Source organism: Dioscorea cayenensis, chromosome 4, assembly GCF_009730915.1.
Source record: "Dioscorea cayenensis subsp. rotundata cultivar TDr96_F1 chromosome 4, TDr96_F1_v2_PseudoChromosome.rev07_lg8_w22 25.fasta, whole genome shotgun sequence".
Classification (NCBI taxonomy): Eukaryota; Viridiplantae; Streptophyta; class Magnoliopsida; order Dioscoreales; family Dioscoreaceae; genus Dioscorea; species Dioscorea cayenensis.
The window spans coordinates 15826568-15836553 of NC_052474.1; the positions used below are offsets into that span (position 1 = coordinate 15826568).

At 42.1% G+C, this 9986-nt stretch overlaps 2 non-coding genes across 2 annotated transcripts; both read left to right on the plus strand.

Moving 5' to 3' along the window:
* Positions 1–1496: 1496 nt before the first annotated feature.
* Positions 1497–1603, plus strand: LOC120259671. The gene has a single exon (XR_005536228.1). It is a non-coding gene; the product is annotated as a small nucleolar RNA R71 (small nucleolar RNA).
* A 7647-nt stretch (positions 1604–9250) lies between these two features.
* Positions 9251–9357, plus strand: LOC120259740. The gene has a single exon (XR_005536293.1). It is a non-coding gene; the product is annotated as a small nucleolar RNA R71 (small nucleolar RNA).
* The last annotated feature ends 629 nt before the right edge of the window (positions 9358–9986 follow it).

The window sequence follows — 9986 nt, forward strand, 5'->3', positions numbered from 1 at the left end:
AACAAAAAGAAACAACCCTAGGAAGAGGATTTATCACTTGAAATCCCTAGAACTCATTGTGATTTTTGTATGCAGTGCGAGGTGTTGAGATTGTTCAATTTCTTCTCTAGGACATGTATAGAGTCATGCATGGTTGACCTTGGATTTGGGACCATGTATTGAATTATCTCCATGACTCATTAATGCATTAGTTAGGAAGCATAATAGAGGATTTTTAACTTGAAACAATCATCCTAGGTGGAACAATATCCGGGTATCCCATTTATATCGATTGCCTTACCTTCCCTTTACTTGTGCTTCTCTTTCTTGTCTCTTTTAATCTTGTTTACATTACATCTTGTTAACAAAATCATTATTCATCTTTCACTTGGTTAAGAATAATTTAAGTATTTTTATTTTCTACTCTTTGTGGATATGATACCCACTCACCTGGGATTTTATTACTCGACAAACCCGTGCACTTGTGGGTCATATGCAAGGGGCCTTGTCAACACCTCCACAAAAGGAATGTTGATCTGCAATTGCTTGAATAGAACCAAGAAATTCTTGTATTGCTCATCGTTTTGGTCGTTCTTCAACCTTGAAGGATAAGGGATTCTTGGCTTGTAAGATGGGGGTGCCACCTCTTTCTCTTTGTTTACTCTCTCCTCACCCTCCACGACCTCGGGTGCTTCCACATTGGCTTTGTCACTTGGAAGCCTACCTTCAACCTCACGACCACTTCTCAAAGTGATCACTTTAACATGTTCTCTCGGATTTGTTTTGGTGTTACTAGGCAAGCTTCCTTGTGGCCTCTCCGACAATGACTTCGTAATTTGCCCCACCTGATTTTCTAGATTGTGCAATGACGCAGTGTGGTTGTGAAGTGTAGCTTCAACCAATTGGAACCTTGTATCCAATGATTGGACGAATCCTGTCAAAGATTTCTCCAAGTCGGTCATTCGGGTCTCCAAGCCTGAAACTCGGTTCTCCATGTTCAGGGCTTGTTGTTGTTGTTGTTGGAAACCCGGTGGTGCCGTAGCCTTTTTTTGCCCTTGATTATTCCCAGAAAAGTTTTGATAGCTCCTCCAACCTATGTTATAGGTATGCTATATGGACTTCTTTAGCCCTTCATCGCATTACCTATAAAATCAACTTGTTCCACGGAGGATATACCACCAATAGATATCGGTCAATCAGATGGAGCATGGCCTTCTCTACATCCGTTATAATTCATCATGGCCTCCAATCTAGGAGAATTTAGAGTGTCTAACTTCTTGCTCAATAACTCCACTTGGGACACCAACGATATAACCGCATCAATCTCATGGAGACAGGCCACTTTCTTCTTCTCTCTTGCATTCCATTGGTAGCTATTCAAACCCATTTCTTCAATCAATTGTCATGCTTCTCTCGGGGTCTTGCTACCTAAGGTACCTCCTGCTGCTGCATCAAATAACTGTCTTGTGCTAGGGTTTAACTTGTTATAAAAAGACTGAATAATCATCCACTCGGGGAACCCATATTGAGGACACTTCCTTAGGAGCTCCTTGAACCTCTTCCACGACTCAAATAGAGACTCCAATTTTGTTTGCACGAAGTAGGATATTTCATTCCTCAGCTTTGTAGATTTTGCCAGAGGAAAATATTGGGCAAGAAAAGCTTCTACCATCTTCTCCCATGTGTGATCGATGCTTGATAAGTGCTTGTGCGATATGAATGCGAAGCGTTCATTCCTTATGTTGAGCATTACTTTTCTCGGGTTTTTACACTAATATGTGTGTTTTTATGTTACTTTCTTGCAGGTAGGGTTGTGAGGCCGAGTATGAAGGAAAGAGCCAATGTGGATCGTAATGCACCAATTTTGGAGGAAATCTTGCTAAGGTTCAAACGCGAAGACATAGGTCGGGTGTGAGATGCTAGAGTGTGTGCCAACCTCCTCGTATTCTAGTTGGCACATCCATTTGGAGAGGCACAATGGCAGTCACACTCGAGCATTCTGACTTATGCACATAGAACAAGAGCTCCACCAACTTGTCTATCATTGAAGAAGCAAGTGATCCACGACGTGAACGTCTGCCCGTTTGCGTTACCCCGATGAAAGTATGGATTCGGGAAGCTATTCAGGCCGGATATTGTAGCGAGCAACCGTGGTAGCACTGTAGCGACCTCGTTCACGACCGGCGAGAAAAGCGAATTCAGAGAATCCACATGGGCGTGTGGAAATTATCCACACCCGTGTGGAAATTCCACATAGGCGTGTGAAAAATCCACAGGCCCGTGTAGTCGCCCGATTCCATCCCTATTTAAAGCCGATTCAGCCCCGATTTCAGTATTCTCTTCTCCATCTTTTCCCAACATGAGAGAGGGCTTCGGCTAGGGTTTTGAGGGGTATTGGCTAGGGTTTTGGAGAGGTTCTACGGCTTCGACATCGTCATTCCTTAGGAAGAAGGTTGGTAGGGGAGCTTCCGTCAAGTCGTATCCTATACCGGATGAGGTAATCCTTGGACGACGAGTAGAGGACTCTCCACAAGACCATCGACACGACCATCGAGGGGTTTTTCTATGGATTCATTGCTTTTACATTCTATTTCTTTGATTGTACTTAGCTCTATGGAGAGCTAAACCCCTAGTGGGTACTTGGGTATTTGTGAACCCTAGGATATATTCGTTTCATTGAATCTCTTTATTATGCTTTCAATTAGTTGCTGTTTATTGTGAGTTCCAACCTTGAATGCTTGATTGTATGAACATTTCCCCTAGAGTGACACTAAGGTTGAGAGTTCTTGTTGGTAACCTTGTGAGTGAGTGATACACCACGAGCGTTAGACAAAGCTAGGTTGGAGAGGGTTAAGAGTGTGAGTCAAGAGGTACAGGATCGTCCCCTTTCCCCTTCGATGTGATATATTCTACCTCCGTTCCTCGACTTCTTTACGGCCATAATAGAGTGAATGGTCTAAGGGATGACCCTCGACTGGGCTTAGCTGCGAGTGCAACGGAGTGAAGCGTTGAGGTGATCTTAGTATCTAGGGCTTAATCGTGGTTAGGAACCTTCCACCTAGACCAAAGGGTTAGGTCTATAATTTGGAAGAGATTTATCACTTGGAATCCCTAGAGCTCATTGCAACTCTATGCGAGTGCGAGGTGTTAAGATTGTTCGATTTCTCCTCCGGGACATGTATAGAGTTAGGCATAGTTGACCTTAGATTTGGGACTATGTAATGAAGGATTTCCACGACTCACTATTACATTGATTAGGAAGCATAATAGAGGGTTCTTGCACTTAAAGTGATCGTCCAAGGCGAAGCATTATCCGAGTACCCCATCTTTATCGATTGCCTTACCTTCTCCTTTACTCATGCTCTCTTACTTGTTGATTTTACTTTTGAGAATTGAATCATTGTCACACTTATCACTATTGATTTTTCACATAGCTAAGAAGCTGATTAAGTGTTTTTATTCCCTACTCCCTGTGGATTCGATGCCCGCTCATCCGAGATTATTACTTCGACAAACCCGTGCACTTACGGGATATACGCAAGGGGATCTTGTCAATGCTCTAGGTAATGAATGTAGCCATTGCTTTGCTCTCCCCTTTAAGGAAAATGGGAAGTCACTCAACCTGATGGCATCATCTGTAACACCATTGATCTTGAGCATGTCGCACACTTCCAAGAAATTCTCTATGTGACTGTTTGGATCCTCATTGGCCAAACCATTAAACTGTGTGGACTGCTATATCATGTGGAGGCGCATAGGCGTAGGTAATTTCTGCACACCCGTGTGAATGTGCAGGAACGCAAGAGACACGACCTTTCATTAAAATCTTTTTGCTCTTCTCCATTCTCACACTCCCAATCACTCAACGACCACTCCTAACACCCCTTCCAACCTCACACCGTCGATCTTGAGGAAATTAACCAGATTTTCAAACCGAATTCGAAAGTTTTCGAGTTCACTATTGGTAAACCCTCAATTCTTCTCTTTTTCACCATAACTTGAATTTAACTGATTAAAATGGTAAGTGTTACTTAGTTTCTATGTTAATAAGATTTATGCATGTTTAGAACGAACTTTGAACTGATAAAAAGGTGTATTTGTGGTTTAATGAGGCGCGGTCGTGCGATTTTTCACGCCCTGTGGATCCACACAGTCGTGTGAAAATCCACACGACCATGTGGATTTCTGCAGTCTTATTTTGAGAGCTTCTTTGATCATCCTTTTCAAATTTTTGTAGACATGGCACCCCGGTCAAAGAATCAGGATAGAAAGCATCCCAGAGAGCAGTCCCCTGAGAGAGAGCACATTGAGTTCGCTATTCCCGAGCATCAGGCTCGTTTTGAGTGGTTGTTGAGACTTTGGTTCGGTCAAACTGGATTCCTAGATATGAGCGTATTGTGAGATATACAACAGGGAGGAGAGTTGGAAGATGAGGTAGAGGATCTAGTATCGGTTGGATGTTGGAGACAGTTATAGGAAATTAGAGAGCTTGCTATTCGTACACTTACACTCGAAGTGTTATCCTTATTCGAGTTCGACAGTTCTTATAATAGATTTGACAGGGATGACGCTATATAATTTAGAGCACTGGGGGATCACTATAGTATGAGCCTGACACAGTTCTCGATCAGACATTGGTTGTATGAGGCAACATTCACAGATACTGAGGAGTACGCTCAGTTATCGACAAACTATCTTGGCGCCTTGACCCCGCAGAGGGCGTATCGAGTGCTATGCGGACAGGGGCAGTATGAGCCAGGGGTGTCCAACGCCACGTGCCTTTCTCGACCTGCATATCGATATTTGCATGCCATTATGAGCAGGTCGGTGAACGGTCGTGGTAACAGTACCGGCGTCTTGAGCCGGCATGAGCTCCTGTATCTTCATTCAATGGTTTAGAGCACACCGATCCATCTGGGACATATCATCACGGAGTATTTATGACATCAAGGTCAGTATGCCAGATTAGGAGTGATCTTCTTGGGCCCCTACATCACAAGATTGGTTATGGGTATGGGTTTTCTGACTGTGATTAGGGGGACCGAGAAGGCGAATATACCAGTTCCCTTGGGTATAGAGACATTGAGGTTGATGGGGATGGTCGCGAGGGTTCGGTCCAGAGTATATACCCTAATTACACCTACCCCCGAGGTAGCGAGAGGGAGAGGATGAACTGGCCGAGGGTTCGCAGCCTGCTCCCGAGCCTCAGCCGACACCGATGGAGACCGAGGTACCTCTTGTAGCAAAGGAGTCACCCCCGATGACGCATGTTTTTCACCATCTCAAGCCTATGATCGATTTGAGAGGCTCGAGAGCATGGTGGGGGTGCTATGGACAGAGATCGCCGAGGTTAGGGTGACACAGGCCACACAGTATGCCGAGTTTATGGCGCATTTTGACACTCTCCAGCAGATTTTAGAACGAGACGTTACCTCATCATATGTTCAGCAGCCGAGGACCCCTCCGACTCCTCCGACCTCACCATCACCTGATTCACCGGCACCATTAAATTATCCAGCAGCAGTAGAGCCGACAGCTGATGACACCGACACTTGACTTTATTTTTCATCATCTTTATTACTTTTGCATTTCATTTTGGACTTGGATACTCAGAAAGAACTTTCCTTCTGAGTTTATTTTTTCATTTTGTGGTCTCTAGTTGTATTCATTGCTTTACCTATTATTTACTCGAGTTGTTTTTGTTTTATTGAGCTTCACTGAACCTCCTCGTGTATGCATGCAGATGGTCCTGTCAGTATGGGAATTGAGAACTAGTCATGGACACGGCCGATATGCTTTTGCACTTGGTCGTGTGTGCTTCACAACCCGTCGGAACATCACTCCCAAGGATTTAGCTCCATCAAATGCAACACTAGGAGTCAGGGGAGTACTATTTTGATTGCTTTTCCCACATATACTCTCAATTGATATACATTATAAGTGAGCTTGCATGTGTACATTGGGGACGATGTACAACTTAAGTGTGGGGGAGAGTTTCATAATGCACATGTCTTTTATATTAGTTTTGATTCACATACATGCTCACATAGCCAATGGCGGTTCACCTTAGTTGCAATGATTATATTCTTGAGTTTAGGAGACTTTTTTAACATTGAATGTTCTCATTACCAGTTCTTGCTTGAATTTCTAGGAATTTTTGCCCAATTGACACTTGTTGCACTACTCACTCATTAAACTCTTTTGGAAACTCAAATTCGATGTTAAAGGGACTAGTTATAGTTGTTTCTTTTGTTAATTGAAAAAAAAATGGAAGAAGGAAAAAGGAAGAACAAAATAGTTTTATTGTTTAATTGTGCTTGTTCGGTGGAAAGAGCTAGCACCTATGAAGTATGAAGCTACTCTCATAAGTCGGATACTAGTTATGCCCTAATGAGAGAAAGAGCTATCTCATAGGATGAGTGAAAGCTACCACCCTGGTAGAAAGAGCTACCCCCTCGAAAGTGTGAAAGCCACCTTAGCGGCCGCTTTGGAAAGGGCTACCTTAGAGGATGTGTGAAGCACTACCACTTTTTTTTAATTTGTGTCACTTCATGTAGATAAATAAGTCCTTTATACTTAGAACTTTGCGGAGTATACTTTGGGTAGACTTGAGTGAGTTTGCACACACACTTACACAATTTCGGATTTGTTGTCCTTTTTTATTTAAAGTTTTTAGCTAGAGCATTGATTTTTCATATTTAATGTTGAAATTTCCCTTACTTGTAGAATGCTCTCTTTGCATGTTTTGGTGAACCTAAGGCTAAGCACTTCCATATTTCCTTCGTCTATACTTCAATGTTTTACTTTTTTTGCTTGAGGACAAGCAAAATCTTAAGTGTAGGGGAGTTTGATAAGTGCTTGAGTGATAAGAATGCGAAGTGATCTTTCCTTATGATGAGAATTCCTTTTATCGGGTTTTAGCACTAATATGTGTGCATTTATGTTACTTTCATGCATATAGGGTTGTGAAGCCGAATGGTAAAGAAAGAAGCCAATGTAGATAGTGAACGCACTATTTGGAGGAAATCTTGAGAAGGGTCAAATGCAAAGACTTAAGTTGGGTTCAAGATGCGAGAATGTGTGCCAACCTCCATATATTCAAGCTAGCACAATGGTTTGGAGGGGCACAAAGGCAGTCACATTCGAGTATCCCGACTTGTGCATTGATAGCAAGATCTTCGCCAATGAGGCCGGTTATTGAAAAAAGCAAAGAGATATGCGAAGTAAAGTGTGCCCATTGACGTTACCTCGATGAAAACATGGATTCAAGAGTATTTTTGGGCCCAGATCGTAGTGGTAATCTGTAGCTAATCTTGTAGCAAATTATTGTAGCGGTATTATTCACGATCGTCCAAAAAGAGAATTCGAGAGAATCCACACGGGCATGTGGAAATTATCCATGCCGTGCGGAAAATTCCACATGCCCGTGTGGCAAATCCATAAGGGCATGTGGATGCCCCGATTCGACCCTTATTTAAAGCCACGATTCAGCCCCATTTAGCCCCCTATTTCGAGTATTCTTTTTCTCCATTCTCTCCCAAACTTGAGAGAGTATCTGCGGCTAGGGTTTTTAAGAGGTATTGGCGGGATTTTTTTGGAGAGGTTTTTTTCGGCTCGACATCACGCTCCACTTGGAAGAAGGTTATTAGGATAGCTTTCATCGGCATCAATCAGACGAGGTGTGTCCTAGGCCGGACAAGGGGACCTTTGGAGGAGACAAGGCTTCTCCACAAGACCATTGTCATGACTATCGAGGGGGTTTTCTATGGATTACTTGTTTTTACATTCGATTTCATTATTGATTGTAACTAGCTCCATCGAGAGCTAAACCCCCTAGTGGGTACTCGGATTTGTGAACCCTAGGATGTATTTGTTTCATTAAACCTTCTATTATTCTTTTATTAATTGATGTTTTATTTTAGTTCCAATCTTGAATGCTTGATTGATTTAATCCTCCCTTATAGTGACACTAGGGTTGAGAGTTCATATTGGTAACCCTTGTGAGTCAGTGACACACCACAAGGGTTAGACAAAGCTAGATTGGAGAGGGTTGAGAGGGTGAGTCAAGAGGTAGCGGAGCATCCCCTTTCCCATCCGAATGTGATTTATCCTACCTCCATTTCATTGAGTTCTTTGCGGTCATAGTAGAGTGAATGGACTAAGGGATGACCTTCCACTGGGGCTTAGTTGCAAAGGCAATAGAGTGAAGCGTTGAAGTGATTTTAGCACCAAGGGCTAAATTATGACTTGGGACCTCTCACATGGACCAAAGGGTTAGGTCTATATCTAGGAAGAGGGTTTATCACTTGGAATTCCTAGAACTCCATGTGATTCTATCCAAGTGCGAGGTGTTGGATTGTTTGATTTCTCCTCCGGGACATGGTATAGAGTTGGTCATGGTTGACCTTAGATTTAGGACCGTGTATTTAGGAGGTATTATAGTCAGTTTTGCACTTGAAATGATTGTCCTAGGCGGAAAAATATCCGAATACCCCATTTATATCGATTGTCTTATCTTCCACTTACTTGTGCTTTTCTTTCTTGTTTCTTTTATTCTTGTTTACATTACATCTTGTCAACACAATCACTATTTATCTTCACTTGGTTAAGAAACAATTTAAGTATTTTTACTCCCTACTCCCTGTGGATATGATACCCACTCACCTGGGATTTTATTACTCGACAAACCCATGCACTTGCGGGACATGCACAAGGGCGTTGTCAAGCACTTTCTCTAATATGGGTCTCTTATCATTCTGTTTGTGAGGATGGAATATTGGCTGGGGATTCTATTGCTTCCCTTCATTTTCCTAAGAGAAATTGAGGTGATTCGGCCATGCTGGGTTATATGTGCCACTATAGGGGTTCACTTTTTGCCAAAAGGTACTACCAAGGAAATCTTCTTATTCAATGGATCTGTATGCCACTCCGATAATGGAACAATATGTCGAGGCATGTCCTTCCCCCACACGTGTCACATGCCATGATTGTAGCTAACATCTGAGTAGGGAAATTATAAATATTTCAGCTCAAAGCTTCCACTTGGGCTACTAGTGTTGTGACTTCACTAACTTCAATCATCCCGGCTAGCTTCACTACTGATTTGCCTCTTGAATTCCATTGATAATTGTTCATAGTTATTTTTTTAATCAATTGATTGGCTACCTCTGGGGTCTTACTGCCAAGTAATCCTCCTACTACCAAATTAATAAGCTATCGAGTACTCTGACTGAGGCCTTGATGGAAAATTTGAACTTCCATCCATTCATAGAGGTTATGATGTGGGCATTTCCTTAACAAGTCTTTAAATATCTCCCACGCCTCAAATAATGATTTAGTGTCCAACTGTACATAAGCTATAATCTCTTGACACAACTTGGTCGTTCTTCCTAGAGGGAAATAACTAGCTAAGAATGTTCTAGCAAGCTATTCCTAAGTCATAATAGATACTCTAGGAAGGGCCTAGAGCCATTGTTTAGCTCTTTCTTTCGGTGAGAATAGGAATAAGTGAAGTCTGATAGTGTCATCAGAAACATTGATGATCTTAAGCATGTTACATAGTTCGAGGAATCCCCCAATAAGACTGTTAGGATCCTTATCCCATAATCCATGGAACTGCACTAAATTCTTAACCATTTGTATAAAAACAAGCTTAAGCTCAAAGTTGTTCACAGTAACTTGTGGGCACACTATACTTGATTAAGAACCATCAAGAGTAGGGAGACCATAATCTGAAAGGGTCCTATGATGGTTACCTTGATTTGTCATGGTGTCCAACTGCTCACCCTCAACACTCACTGTTAAAGATCCTATTTCGTTCAATAGAGCTATTCTCAATATGGTTCCAATCACTCTTTCTACATTGCTCTCGCCATCTACCAGTCATGGTGCTTTACTCTTTGGTGGCATACACTAAAATCAAACAAAAAGAGAAAGAATTAGAAAATAATAAATAAAAAACAAAAAAAACAAAGATGAAGGAAAAAAATGGCTAAAGTGACAGATGA